Source organism: Paramormyrops kingsleyae, chromosome 19 (genome assembly GCF_048594095.1).
Source record: "Paramormyrops kingsleyae isolate MSU_618 chromosome 19, PKINGS_0.4, whole genome shotgun sequence".
Lineage (NCBI taxonomy): Eukaryota > Metazoa > Chordata > Actinopteri > Osteoglossiformes > Mormyridae > Paramormyrops > Paramormyrops kingsleyae.
Genome location: NC_132815.1, coordinates 21927785 through 21943739, shown reverse-complemented (window position 1 = coordinate 21943739; position 15955 = coordinate 21927785). Strand labels below are relative to the sequence as shown.

The 15955-nt window shown below is 40.6% G+C and overlaps 1 long non-coding RNA gene across 1 annotated transcript; it reads right to left on the bottom strand.

Annotated features, from left to right (window-relative positions):
* Window positions 1-7386: 7386 nt before the first annotated feature.
* On the bottom strand, window positions 7387-10079 carry LOC140581156 (uncharacterized). Its single transcript, XR_011984213.1, has 3 exons — window positions 10023-10079; window positions 9716-9814; window positions 7387-8056 (listed from the first exon to the last, which is right to left on the bottom strand). It is a non-coding gene; the product is annotated as an uncharacterized lncRNA (long non-coding RNA).
* Window positions 10080-15955: the final 5876 nt, after the last annotated feature.

Below are 15955 nucleotides of genomic sequence, written 5' to 3'. Positions count from 1 at the left end.
TATGGAAATGAGTTTTATAAAACATTTAAAGAAATACTGTCCCCTCTTCTATTACAAGCATATGACTGTATGTTAAAAACAAAGGCACTTGCACCATCATGGCGAGATGCTATTATAGTAGTTATACATAAAGAGGGTAAAAACCCCTCTGAATGTGGTGCTTACAGACCCGTTTCCCTCCTTAATGGAGATCTGCATCTGTTTACAACCATTCTGCCATGTAGGTTAAATAAATATATCTCAGAAGTAATACATCCGGACCAAACCGGAATTATTCCCGGGCGCTACTCAGGGAACAATGTGAGTAGATTGTTGAATGTCATGTCCTGTGCAGCCTCTCAGACTTCTGAAGCCATGGTCTTATCTTTGGATGCTGAAAAAGCATTTGACCGAGTGTCATGGAAATACTTGTTTCAAACTTTGCTACGATTTGAATTTGGTAAAGAGTTTATCACATGGATCCGCATCCTCTATTCGGAACCTAGGTCGGCCGTTAGGGTAAATGGACATCTATCAGAGTCTTTCAGTCTTGGAAGAGGTACACACCAAGGCTGCCCTTTGTCGCCAGCGCTTTTTGCCCTTTGTATTGAGTCATTCGCCCAACTGATTAGAGACAATGGAAATATATCAGGAGTAAAGGGAGGAGAGGAAGAGCACAAGATCTCACTGTACACAGATGATGTACTTTTGTACTTGTCAAATTTGTCATGTTCTATACCGGCTTTGATGGATACTGTTAAACTATTCAGATACTGTACTACTCAGGCTATAAGATCAATGTTAACAAAACAGAGAAAATGGATATCAATAGACTTATTCCATATCAATATAAGGACAAAAGCGACTTTCATTGGCCAGCTAAGGGTATTAAATACCTTGGCATTGTGATAACACAGACACAGGAGAAGTTATATAATGCAAATTATGATAAAATAATAAATAAAATCAAACAGGACCTAGCCCGATGGTCATCACTCCCTCTGTCCCTGTTGGGTCGAATAGAATCCATCCGTATGAATGTTCTCACAAGACTGTTGTACCCATTTCAGATGCTACCTATCCTTGTACCAAAGTCAATTTTTTACATGCTCGATCGGTTGATATCCTGATTTAAATGGCAAGGTAGGAGGCCCAGAGTACGACTTAAAACTCTGCAACTTCCTAGATCTGAAGGTGGGCTTGCTCTACCATGCCTAAAATTATATTTTTGGGCTGCACCGCCTTCCCACCCTGAGCCGCCGGATGGTGGACCAGAATCTCCTCGAAGCCGTCCGGAAGTCATTCTCCATGGCCTCGCCAAACTCCTCCCATACCTGAGTTTTTCCCTCAACGACCGTCGAAGCCGTGTTCCGCTTCACCCGCCGGTACCACCAGAGGCCAAAAAGGCCCAATAGGACTCCTTCTTGAGCTTGACAGCATCTCTAGTGTCCAGATTAATGTTAGATTACTGGTAAAGCAATGTAAATAAGGTGATAAGAGGAGCATATATAAAAAGTGAAAGTGGAAGTATTCACAATGATGACCTGTCAAAAACATGTGTTCTCCATCAGCTGACTGGAATGAGGTTCTCAATACAGATCATACCAAATAAAATTAACAGAATGAGTGATGATGAGAACAGGACATTTCAAGAAATGCAATCATTTATTAATTGACATTTTTGCTTGCATAATTGTTGGTAATTGTTTAGTAGGTTATTGTTCTTGTCTAGCTATCAGCAATACCAAAAAAGTCTCTGTCAGTGTGGTGTAATGGTTAACAAGCTGGACATGATTGCTAGTTCTGTCCTGCAATAGGTCTCTGCTATTCAATCCTTCAGTGAGGCTTTTAAGCCCAGTTGGTTCAGTAAATATCCAGCTGTATAAGAAGTTTGTAGAAATGTAAACTGTGCAAGGTGCTCTGGGTAAATGTCTGCTAAATGTCAGATGTCTCATATAATGACAGCTATAATGTCATTAAAATTCATAGCTTTTTTCCAAAAAACTGAAACTCTTCTTATGTCATTACATTTGACATCATTTGTGTCTTTCAGGAAAACAGGTAGCACTTGAAGAAGCACATTAAGCTACTGAGGAATTCATTAAAAATGGGGAACGCGCCATCAGAAAGTAACATGGGCAGGTGCCTGAGATGCTGTAAGTGTAATAAAGTCCTGCCTCCATGCAAATCCTTCTCAGATATGTACCAATGTACTATTCATGGGCGGCATGTATATGTCTTCAATGGAGGAGAATACTACAGACCAGTTGGCCACAATGATGCATATGAGTGTAACCAATGCTTTAATAAGTAAATTCAAGATTAAGAAAAAATGAGAGAAGAGGAGAGAAAGAGAGAGGAGGAGAGGAGAAGAGAAGAGGAAAGAAAGAGAGAGGAGGAGAGGAGAAGAGAAGAGGAACCTTTTTTTTTTTTTTTTTACTTTTCACCCGCCTTTATTAAGCCAGTCGACAACAGAAAGAAACCCTACTGCAAATTCAATCTGCAAGATGGGTCATTATTACAAGACTAGAGAAAAGGAAACAAGCAAACAAGTAACCAGAAAAACAAAAAGAAACAACAAAGAAAAAAAAACCGAACAAAAAAAACATCCAATAAAAAAAAACAAGAAACAAAACAAAAAAGGGAAAAGAAAACAATACAATGGGCACAAGAAACCAAATGGTTAGCCAAGGAAACAATCGGCATCCTCAGGACAACATTAAAACTTCAAGATTAACTGCCCCTCATGGGTCAAGTCACACGGAACCCCACCATAGCCCCATACCTCAGAAAAAGTCACGAGATTGTGAGTCACCTCGAAAAAAGCATGGTCAGTTTTAATGCGGGCTGCCACCAAGCCCTTCATCAGGAGGGTAGGATTCATCGATCCTGCCCCCTTCATTCTGTTTCTCCGGGTCAGCCAGATACTCATCTTTTCCTGACCCAGCACAAAGTATAGCAGACACGCCTTAGCCTTCTGGGTGCTACAGTATTTCGGTCCATAAACAAGAAGCTGATCAGAAAAAACCTCCCCAAAACTGACACACCACTCCTCCAGGACCTCAAACAATTCATGAAGCTGATTGCACAGACATGGAAGCCCTTCAGGAGATCCTGGCAGTCTTTGCTGTACACCTATGCAATGCTGAAGGGGAGTGGTGGCCCAGGGCCACTCAGATGATAAGCTGGTGCCTCTTGGCCTTGTCTGACACTGGAAAGCTCCTGGAGATGGGAACTGGAGAAGGGAAGTCTTGTGTCATAGCAATGTTTGCAGTGCTGCGTGCACTTAGGGGTGAAAAAGTAGATGTGGTGTCCAGCTCTTCTGTGTTACGTCAAAGAGATGCAAAAGAATGGACCAACTTCTACTCCTACTTTGGCATCACAGCTGACACAAACACAAATAAAAGTGAAGATGAAGATAGAAAAGAATGCTACCAGAAGGACGTGGTCTATGGAACAATTGAAACCTTCGCTGCAGATCACCTTCGTCAGATATTTGAGATGAAGGATGTGAGGCCGAATCGCAGCTATCAGTGCATCATAATCGATGAAGTGGACTTACTGCTGCTGGATCAGGGAGTGCAGCTGACCTACCTGTCCAGCCCCATGGTCTCCATGCAGCACCTCAACAGTATTCTGGCCATGATCTGGGGCCATGTCAGCCAGTATGGCTTCCTGTCATCAGGACACCACACTTTCATACAGGGTCCCCCTGCTTCATTCTTCAAAGCCATATTTGACTCAATTAACACAGAAGGCACCGAAATTAACAACCCCATGGATATTCTATATATTGCTGAAGAATCAGAGATTGTGCCAAAGGGATTTACAGAGGATATCCTCAAAAGTGAAAAAGATGAACTTCTCAGCAAACTGAAAACTGTGAATCAGGATGCAGTGGTAACATTTTTCCAAAAACTTGAGCACTATGTCCCCTTTGATTTTACTGTGTACACTTCAGATGACAATGGATTGCTCTGTCTTAGAAAGTCCAGCACATACAACAACCAGGATGTTCCAAACCTAACATTTCTCGTTTTGGAGGATGGCTTGTGTTGTTCACTCTATGATTCTGAAGAAACTATAATCAAACCCATTGCAGAAATGACCTTGGAGAAGATTCAGTACACCCCATGTACAAACAATAAAGACAAAATCAGCATCCCTGGATTCTTGAGAAATATGATAGAGAAGAAAGTATCAGTGTGGGTTCAGAATGCCTTTATAGCAAAGAGACTGAGGCAAGGACGAGAATATGTTGTAGAAAACGACAATGTCTGTCCAGTGGATTTCAGATCCACCGGTATTGTAGAACTGAATAAGAAATGGGGAGATGGTCTACAGCAGTTTGTTGAAATTAAACACCAAATCAAACTCAGCACAATTTCAACAGTGACCAAGTACATTTCTAACATTTCCTTTTTTGAAAAATACGATGGGAAAATATATGGAATGACAGGGACACTCGGGAGTGAAACAGACATGCTGTTTTTACAGGACCTATATCCAAATCTCTCAGCCTGCAAAATGCCGACTTACAACCGGAAGAAATTATTTGAGTGGAAAGGTACTATGAAGACTTCAGCTGAAGAGTGGAAATCTGAAATAAAACATGAGGTCATGGCTCAGATTTCCCCAAATTCATACAGAGGTAGAAGAGAAGCCTTGGTGATCTGTGAAACTATCAACAGAGCCAAAGAGATCTATGAAGAGCTGAAGAGCATCATCCCAGGTGAAATCATTCTCTGACTAAGGTTGTCATCCTAACACCGGACAGCCATGACAAGCTTATCAAGATGCAGGAGCTGAACCCAAGTACTAATCCCGCCAGTCAAACTGTGACACTGATCTATAGACCAAAGAGTGCTCAATTTCCAGATGGTCATTATGATGTGCGCATCAATAACAAGACAGTGAGTGTAACCAGCGAGGGCAAGAGCTGCCTGTTTCACGTTTTAGCGAGAGGCATGAAACCAGAGGCCAGTGATAAAGAGATCGCTTTGGACGCGACCCGCCTCCGATTAACGGAGGCCAACACTCTCCTGAGACACCCGGACCAATGGGAGCCTTTCATCAAGCGCAAAGAGTGGACAGAAGCAATCAGAGGAGGGGATTGGTACATGGCAGAGGGAGCTGCACCAAAAAGAAAACTGAAAGAAGTAATGCTCGAGAATGAGGTTGGAAAAATAGTATTATACAAGGATTGGAAAAAATATGCAATTCAAAATCCAGGTATTGGACAATACATCAATGCAGATCACCAACCACCAGTGAGTAGTATTTTGAAAGCTAGAAACTTGAACCAGAATAGCAAATTAGCTGAAGCCATGCTTGGAGTGGCAACAGCCTCATCTCCGCTAAATACCCATCTGATTCCTGATGTGAAAAAATATCATGGCCTTCAACTTCCGGTTGTTTGTGTGCCACGAGAAATACATCGCGAGTTTCCCAGTACAAAGTCAAAATACTTTAGGACGGAGTTAGCTGCTGCCATAAGCAATGATAATGTTGTGGACACCTTCAAACTGACCATCCTTGGTGGGATGGTCCGATCCGATTTAAATAGTGCTAAGAACTTCAACAACTTCTAAAACTGCCCAGAAATTAAAACCATTTATGAAAACAAGTTTAAGGATCAATCTCAACAGTTGCTGCAGACATGGCACAACCAACTTCAAGGCAGGGGTGTCATGACAAATGCAGATTTCAACACCCTTAGTGCATGGATCAACAACGAGGGCTACAAAAATCAAAACGATCCACACAGGAGCAAAGTCTCCAGTCTCCTATAATGCAAAGGTAACATGGCATTTAATGTAAAACAGCAATGTTTATAATGTTGAAAATAGTTAATAAAGTGGTGAGTGGTAAATGAAGTAAAGCAAGGGCTCCAAACTTTTTCAGCTCAAGAAATTTGAGAGGGAATTGGATGTTGAAAGATGCAATTTGCCTACAAAATGACAACATAGCTTGTGTTCTCTATTCTGAGATCATGCTGAGCCTTTTGGCTGCTTCTGTATATTTTTTTCTGGCACACAAGTCTGTGATGTCAAACTTGAATCAATACATCTACAGCAGGGCTGTTCAAATTACGTTCCTCATGGGCCAAATACTGTTGATTTTCCAGACCTCCTTTACCTGTGAGCCAGGTGTGAAACTTCTGTGGCCAATCAGAATCAGTGATCATTAAATCAATTACCTGAGAGAACTGGAAACAAGGCCTGGGTTTGGAATCAAGGGCCAGTTTTGAAGAGCCCCACTCTATAACTTTCCTTGCCAGGCAGGAGAGCGCCACCTACTGGAGAATACTCAAATCACACATTTTTTTATCTTGAATACCTGCTTCATATATAAAGTGAGCCATATAACTGGCTATATAAACTTGCCTTACTACTGCTACTGCATGGATTGCTGAGTGTGTGCTGCGATATGCGCACTGCCGTGCACGGACAGTGTACACCGTGGACAGACGCTGACCACAAGGGGTCTGCCTCATCTTGTATTTTGTGTGAATTGGGAAACAGAAAATCCATTCTTTTCTTCTTATTATTGTGAAAGGATTTCTGAGGGAAATAGGTGTGGGGTAGCCTGGGTGGGGGATTCACTTGTGTTTTAGGCCTTCGGCAAGAAGATCAGTGTCTGAATATACTGTCCTTGTGCTGTGCTTAAGCTGCGGGTTCAGAGGGAGTTTGCCTGCTACCTTGCCAGGAGAGAGAAGCCTCCTCAGCAGTCTTGCCAGATGAGAAGAAAACATCTGCCCTGGGCAAGCTGAGCTGCAGGAAGAACTAGAGAAAGTGCTTAATAAGCCTATAGGCTGTTTAAATGCATATATATTAGCTGATTGCTTTTCATTTAAGGAAATTATGATTCTGGAATATGATTGTAATGAGTGTGTTTAAGGCTGATTGTATTAATTATGTGTTAATGATTCATGAGTCAGTAATGTTCAGTCTTAGTGTCCTAAGCGACTGAGGAGACTATAGGAGTCCCAAGGATGGCATGCTAAGCAGGTGGGGTGGTGCAGGATCTCAAGGCGTCGAGATGACTGGAGCCGTAAAACGTGGTGTGCAAAGTGAAGGATGCAGGACATGAGCAGATCACCCAAGGTCCTCCCATGAGATGAAGACCTGACCAAACCCACCAACAGAATTGAAGGTGATGTCCCTAGGCATATAGATTTATGGTATATAACCCATCCATTTTCTTTGTTTGGGGGTTCACTTTTTGGAACGGGAATACTCTGATGCTGCGAGCTTTAAGTATATTCTGCAAATAAAAGAAATCTTAACTTCTGAGAGAAATGTCACATGTTTTTTTGTCTTTCAAATTGTGTTCAGAAAGGGAGAACGAAGTGGAGGATTTGTCATTCTTCCACATTATCAATGTAAATGAATCCACAGCCAAATATAGGAGCTTGTTAAAACTCTGATGTGAGAGTTTGCTGGGGCACAGCAGATCAGAATCAGCTTTATAGTCATTCAAATCACTTGACAAGATAAGCATGAAACACAGTTTCTCAGGTCTCGCTGTGCGCAGCGTGGCTTCTAAACAATAAATAGATAAAATAATAATAAAATACTAGAATAAGATATCTATACTAGGTCTAAAGAATAAACTAAGATAAAACCTCCGAAATAAAAACTAATGCACAATATTGCACAATTGTATGGCAGAAGAGCAGCGACTTAAAGTGATCAGTGCAAGTTGCAAAAATAACAGCAGCAAACAAACATCAGCAGCAACATTTCACTGTGACATGTTGCAGCATCAAGGAATGTTATTACAGTGCAAAATGTTCAGTATTTGGGTGGTGGAGCAGTTTAACAGTCTGACTGAGGTTGGATAGAAGCTGTTTTTCAGTCTGGATGTTTTTTGCTCGGATGCAGCGCAGCCTCCTTCCCGGCGGCAGGGGGGTGAACAGGTCATGTGCAGGGTGGGTTCATGGGGTCATGAAGGATGCAGGTGGCTTTTCCCCTGCATCTAGTGGTGTATACATCCCCGATGGGTGGGAAGCTGCACCTGATGGTCCTCTGGGCAGATTTTACCACCCTCTGTAATGCCTCCTTTTCTGCCACAGCTGCCCTACCACACAGTTAGGCAGGAGGTCAGGACACTCTCCAGATTTTGTTTAAATCATATGTTACTCCTGTGCTGAGGCCACCCCAATTCAGTTACGTCTAATGACACCATATTTATTGTCACTTTAGCTAACTGCTTTAACGAAGTAAAGACCTGGATGACACTCAGAAAACTGAGGTTCTGTTGTTTAGAGGCAAGTCCACAGACAGTAATGCTATAATCTCCAATCTCCACTCCTAAGGGCTGAACTTCCTCAGCAGGTCAGCTTGTAACCTAGCTGTCATCTTAGATGAGCCTCTCATTCAAACCGCATGTAGATGCAGTATACAGGGTTCTTGCAGGTTTCAGTAAGTTAAATTTAAGACCTTTTTAAGACATTTTAAGACCATTATGAGTAAAATTTAAGACTAACACGATGCATTACTAGAAACATTCGAATGATACCAGAAATTCTCATATTTTATGTCACTCATATCCTTAGCCCAACATCCACATATCATATGTGTTTACAAAGTGCGTTTTAATAAGTTCACATGTGTTTAAAGCATGTGGGAGTGGTATTTAAAGGCTTAAACTATTAAAAAGTTTATGTATATGGTCTTTCTATATCGCGGATTTTCACCTATGCTGATGGGTCTAGAACATAACTTCCGCGATAGGCAGGGGATCTAGACCAGGGGTTCCCAAACTTTTCAGCTCACGACCCCCAAAATAACCGTGCCAGTGACTCGTGACCCCCACTATCCTCGGAAGTAATATATACAAATGTTGCGCGCAACGGTGCACATGCGCCAATAGGCCTATCCAAACATGAGCATGACAACACAAAAGAACACAATGGTCTAACAACCATATATTTTTTTAATAGTAATTTACTCATTTGTTTAATTTCAACAAAAATAATATCCTAAGCATAAAGCGATGAAAATTACCTATACGTTACGTGCACATGTCGGAATGTTTAACATGGTGCTGTAAATTCTGCTGCAACTAACGCTATTGACGTGTCGTTAATCTGTCGTAATCACCTCAGGGGTCGCGATCAAACGGAAAGAAATTTGAAAGGCTGATAGCTTTTTAATTTCCATGTTTTTTTTTTTTTTAAATGTAACTATTATAGTATTAACTACTAGTTTTTATGTTTTGTTAGTTATGGATAAAATGTTAATATAAAATGTTAAAATGTTGATAAAATATTATTTCTAATAGTTTTAAAAAAATTATTTGATTTCTTGGAAATCATCTCGTGACCCCCTCCCCCCTCCCCCCTCAATGTCTCGCGACCCCTACTTTGGGAACCATTGATCTAGACCAAGCAGCAGATCGGGTGAACGAGGGTTTATTAGAAGGGAGACAAAACAGGAACATTGAAGAAGCGCAAGACGGACGTCAGTGGCCGGACTGGGGAAAACATACCTAACGCAGACCTAGACTAATGAAAACAACTAGAAACAGCTGATAAACACGGCGATTCCACACGGGGTTAACGAGGGGGCGTGACACACGGGAGGAGCGGACGAGCGGGGCAGGACATACTGCACTTTTATTCAAATAAGTTTTTTTTCATCTCTATTTTGCTTTTTTTTGTCTTGGTTTAACTTTTTAAAATCTTGTTTTTATAAAGCACATTATGTATGATAATAAAAACTTGCCTTACCATAAGAAGACCGAGAAATGTTCTCCTCAAGACCACACGAACAACTAAAAACTATATGCTGGAAACTAAGACATTCACGAGGTAACTCCATGAAAAGCTCTGTAAAAGTAGAAATTTGTTTATTTTATGATAAGATAACGTGAGCCAACTGGCTAGTAGTTGCCTTTTAACTGAAAAAAATCACTCCAGTCATCAGAGGAAAAAGTTACTAACGCACTACATCAAAACATTTAAATTGCAATAATGTATGGCATGAAATAAACTTGTAAATATATCATTCAGTAATACAGATAGTAAAACAACATACCGTCCACATTGGCCTCAAGAACTAAGTTAGCGCTTGATTCCCCTGCACTTCCTGTTGTGGCTGAAAGTGCACGTTCTGCAGCCAGACCCTTCTCAAACTGTTGTTTGTTTGCCTAGCTGCTGTGATCACGCAATGGGATTTGTAGTTTTATTACCACGCAGACACCGGTGCAGACCAGAAAACACAACCAACGGATTAGTTTTACAGCGTTTTACTATTTTATTTTCTGCGGACAACGCTTTTTGGGAATGAACTACGGAAGAGGATTAGGGCCATCATGAAAACATTTGAATTCTGACTTTAATGTCAGAATTCTGACTTTAATCTCAGAATTCTGAGTTTAGAAAAAAAGTCAGAATTCTGAGAAAAAAGTCAGAATTCAAATAATATTTTCATGGTGGCCCTAATCCTCTTCCGTAGTGCGATAGATTGGGGACTGCTGTAAATTGGGCTTCCAGTCCAGAATGGCTAGCGACACATGCACGCGCCCATGTTGACTATGCATGAACAGGATCCCGATCGAATGAACGGATCTGGGAAGGGTGTACAGATCAGGCAGTGACAGCGTGGATGAATCTCAATACCAAGAACGCAAAGACCGTAGTTGTGGTCTTGGCAAGACCGGTCGTGCGAACTTGCCTTCCAAGAACGATCTGCAATATCACGAGAACAGAAAAAGCACCAACTGTGGACTGAGACAGATGTGTGCTTGTGTCCTTGCTGTACCACTATGCTGTATGCCCAGCTGATTACCCCAGCCATAATTTTATTGTAATATTTAATAAATGACACATAATCGAAACATCCAGTCTAAATGACTAAATATTCCTAGGTATGATTACTTGTCCTTTTTCCACAAATACAGTTTACACTTAAAATATCCGTATTTTATTTCATCTCCGTACAAACGCTATACGCGAGTGTTAACCATTCCAGTTCAGCAATCTCACGAGCCCAAAAGGTGAGTCAGCAGGAAAATACTCTGACAGAAATGACTGAAACGTATTCCGCTTAAGGTAACTCCGATTAACTTCGCGCCTAATTCCTCCGCCATCGCAAAAGCATGCAATGAATCATGGGATTGTTCTTATTTGGCAAGGATGCACCTGATGAATCTTTGATATTTGGGGCAGAGAAAGACTAACATTCGGGATTTTTACTATCCTCTGGCGATCTTAGTATTGGGGACTGGTCTTCTGTAATGGAAGATGGCGTAATCGGGTACACGAGAACGCAAGTACAGTCAAGTACACATATTGAGATTCAGCCCGGGTCTCAATGCTTCCAAAGTTCTCTGCAGTTATGAGAAAATCCAAAACAAATGCAAAGAGAATCACGACTTGATTCTGACCTCTGCTGGCCTAGAACTGGTATGACAAGTCCATTCTGTAGAGAAAAAAACATTTGAAGTACATACATTTTCTCATGTTCCTTAGGCATATTTTTTCTCCAAATAAAATACATTCCATTGTATTCAAAAGAAAACATAATAATCACAAAACATATGCAATATGTAAAACCACAAATGTGACACTGTTGTGGACATCACACATACATCACTGTACATAAATGGAGACCAGATGGAGTGAGTCCTCGATTTCAAATTCCTGGGAGTGTATATTTCTGATGACCTCACATGGACAACCAACACTACCTCACTGATTAAGAAGGCACAGCAACGGCTGTACATCCTGAGATCACTCAGGAAGGTCAGTGTGAACAGGCAGCTACTGGTGAACTTTTATGGCAGCACCATCAAAAGCATCATCATGCTCCACATCCCTGTGTGGTTTACCAGTTGCTCTGCTGCTGACAAGAAGTCAGTCCCTACCTGGACAGCATCTACCACACCTGTTCCCTTCGCAGAGCAACCAGCATTGTGAGAGACCACACACAGCCCTATAACCATCTCTTCACCCCCTTACCATCAGCCACATGATACAGAACCATCCAGGCCTGTATCTCAAGAATGAGGAACAAACAGTTCCTACCCAAGTGCTGTTGCTCTGCTGAACCAGCAATAATCAATTCTGCTTCCAGTACTGCCCATATAATAATACCATGTCCTTTCATGCCACGGTCTTGATGTCATGTCCTCTTATCTGTTGTTACTGCTAACTTATTGCACTATTACCTCATGGTCATGCCTCTTTGCACTTTATTCCTCATCCAGTGTTTTTATCCTACTAAATTCCTCAGTGCATTTCTTTGTACATACCCATAATTTCATTTATTTCTTTTTTCCCTATCATTCCAGATTTTGTTGTATACCCTATACAGTACAATGACAAAGTTTCCTTATCTTATCTTTTATTATGGCAGTTATGAGGTGGTTTCTAAAGCACACATTAAGACTAGTCTGAGACTAACCACTCTCTTAAAGGGATAGTCTGCTGAAAAATTAGGGTTACCATACGTCCAGGTTTCCCCGGATACGTCCTCTTTTTGGGCCCCTGTTCAGGCATCTGGGTGGATTTTCATAAATCGGTGGTTTGTCCGGATTTAGTGCTGCAATCCATTTGACTCAATGTTGCAATTTACAGTGCAGTACCAAATGAAGAAAAAGGGATCAATTTTCAATATACAGCTGCCACTCATTATCGTCGCACAGTGTTTGCAAGGCTTGTGCACACGTCTACTTTAAAAATTAAATGATATGCACATCTGTACGTGTCATGTTGCTCATGAGTGATGTCAACTTCTGGAAACAATTGGCACTTTGACACTTTATTTTTGTTTTTTTATTAATAGTGAATTGCGTCGTTTGCTTGAAGCTTAACAAACTGTAGCTTAGCATTTTACAACATCTGTTGAAAAAGACTTATATACACGTATATTGTGTCAATTGTGTGTGGATCGTAAAACGAGAGTTAACTGTAAGGTTACCATATGTCCAGGCTTCCCCGGATGCAAATTTTTGTTTTACAGGGTGGTTAGGGAAAGCTCATTAATATTCATGAGAGATGCACTACCTGATTGGTTAGTGATCATGAAAACTCATTACCATTCTGATCACTGTATGCATCCTCTTCATCTTTTTCACCAAATATGGTAACCCTATGAAAAAAGAAATCTGAAATCAGCTTGTACATGGGTTTATGTGATTGTTTCATACTGTGTCATACAAGACCTGGGTCCATGACTAGAATGAACTAAACTCAGTAATCAAATTACCATTGAAATTCTACTTTAATTAACATAATGCAGCATTGCTTAGCAATAACTGAAACTTATACCTTGTTTCCACCAACATTAGTTCCCTGCATTTCCACTGCAAAAACTTGGCCCTGAGTCAGAAAAACGTCTCTAGCATGGCACCACAGAAAAGCTGGTCTCAGAATTTGGAACCATACTGTCAGTGAAAGTGGGGTGAGCTACTGTGTACATAACCCAAAAATTAAATCCATAATCACTATAGTTTGTCTAATATTGCCAGTGTTGGCAGTGAAACATCTTGCCAGTTTATCAAAGGAATAATACTTGCATTGTGTTTTTTATTCTGTGGAAAACAAAAAATCAATTTGCTGGCCAGTTTTAATAATAAATTTTGAACATTTAAAAAAAAAAAAAAAAAAAAACATTGTGGCGCTCAGGTGGCAAAGAGCTGGCAGGTGAGCTACTGTGTACTGTGTACATAACCCAAAAATTAAATCCATAATCACTATAGTTTGTCTAATATTGCCAGTGTTGGCAGTGAAACATCTTGCCAGTTTATCAAAGGAATAATACTTGCATTGTGTTTTTTATTCTGTGGAAAACAAAAAATCAATTTGCTGGCCAGTTTTAATAATAAATTTTGAACATTTAAAAAAAAAAAAAAAAAAAAACATTGTGGCGCTCAGGTGGCAAAGAGCTCATGAGCCAGACAGCAAAGTTAAATTTTTAGCAGACTCTTAATGTGCAATCATTAAAAGGATAGTGATAAAACAGAGAACGAGAATAAACTCACTCACACAGATAGGGGAACCTTTAAGTATACAAAAGCGGATACGGGCAATAGAGACAGAGCGCAATGAGTCAAACTTAAAATACGAAACAGATCAAAATAAATAAAAAAAACAGAAAACATATGAACCTTTAATTTACTCTGACTTCTGCCTAGGTAACGTTTCCATTCTGTTCTTTTATGAAACTGGAAGAAAACGTGGCAGGTTCTCAAAAGGCACCAGAACCGGCTCTGTGTTGGTGGAAACGAGGTATGAAAGTACTTTCCAGCCTAATCCAGGTAGGCACACAACTCATATAGTATGTAGTTGATTCCCTTATAATTTTTTTTTAAGTCCAGAGCTGCTGTTCTCCCTGTTGATTCTATGTCAGGGTTCAATGAAGGACTAATTGAAAACTGCACTCAAAATCCTGTGGGAGATAGACAAGCATATTGTCCCATAGAGCACCCTTATCAGTTTACTGCTAAGGATTTATGTATAGGGTTATGATAACAACCAACGTAGCCCCAGCTAACACAAAAAGAGTCCCCAGGACATCCTCCGAATGTGCGCTTGAATGTCCCCTAGACATTTTTTTGGAGTCCTTCAAAGGTCATTAGGACGTTCTCACTGGATGAAATATTCGGATGCGAGTATGATAGATCAAAAATTTTCACACCGAACAAGATGTGAAATTTTTGCAACTGATTGAGAAAAGTGCCTGTACCAAATGAAATTGTCAAACAAGCTACGAGCACTGTAAGTAGTGATGAGTTTTTCATGTTTATCTTGAGCAAACAAGTGAAAAGAAAAAGGCAAATATATTGGATACATCCAATTCTAAAAACGTTTTTGTTTAATCTGTTTATTATTCTATCATGGGTGGGCATGGTGCAGGTGAAAAGAAGGTGACGATCCATGGTGTAGCTCCAAGACAAGAGGGTTTTATCACACATACTGGGGAAAACCACAAAAATAAAGGGACCATGAGGGATGAAAACAAATGGGAAACAATAAAGACTAAACTTAAGACCAGGAAGTAACCACAGCAAAGGAACTAAGAAAACACTGGCAACAGGCTAGAAAATAAGCAAAGTAACAGCAAGCAGTGACATATGCAGTGACAGACTCAAGAACAGAACAGGGCAGGCACTTAAATACACACAGACAATTGAGCTAATGAGGGGGCATGTGTGGAACATGACCAAAACAACCAATCAACAGAGGCACTGCGACAAGCAATAGGTGGAGAAACTTACAATAAATGCCCACAGAACTAAGGAACTTTAACAAATATCCAAACAAGGAAACATTAACCACACAGCACTAGAAACCAGGGAACATAACTGGGCTGACTACACTATGAAAGACAAAGAAATAACATATACAAGCGAAACCAAAATCAAACAGGACACAGGCAGGGCAAAGCAGAACAGGGAAGCAAAGATAACTGATAACAAACCCTAGGTAACACAGAAAACCAATAAACAAAATAGGTAAGAGTGGCTATGAGTCAGAGGTGGGGGGGAGCAGGATGACCAGAGGTGCCTGCTGGCCAAACGGGGAAGAGACACAAAGGCCAGGGTCAGTCAGCACCGACCGTGACACAATGGAGACCATAACAGCGGGTGAGAGGGATCAATTAATTTGGCCGTTATTAGCATAGCTACGAAAATTAATCTTACTGAATTTAATGATTTATCTTAATTGGAGCATATAAAAGTTGAACAATAAAGGCCCTTAGATCAACCCCAGGGGGACACCACAAGTCAGGAATGTTGCTGTTGAGATACAGTTTCCAATTGCAATAAATTACACTTTTCCACTGCACCAAGTACCATACTATTGGTACAGTACTGTTGGTACTTTTCCTTTTCCATTGACTTCCAGTTGAATACTAGTACCAAAAGTGCCAAACCAGCTGGAGCACTTCTTTGGTATTATTAATTGTGATCTTTTTGGAAGAACAAATACAAAAAAGATCAGAAGAAATATATAAAAAGTATT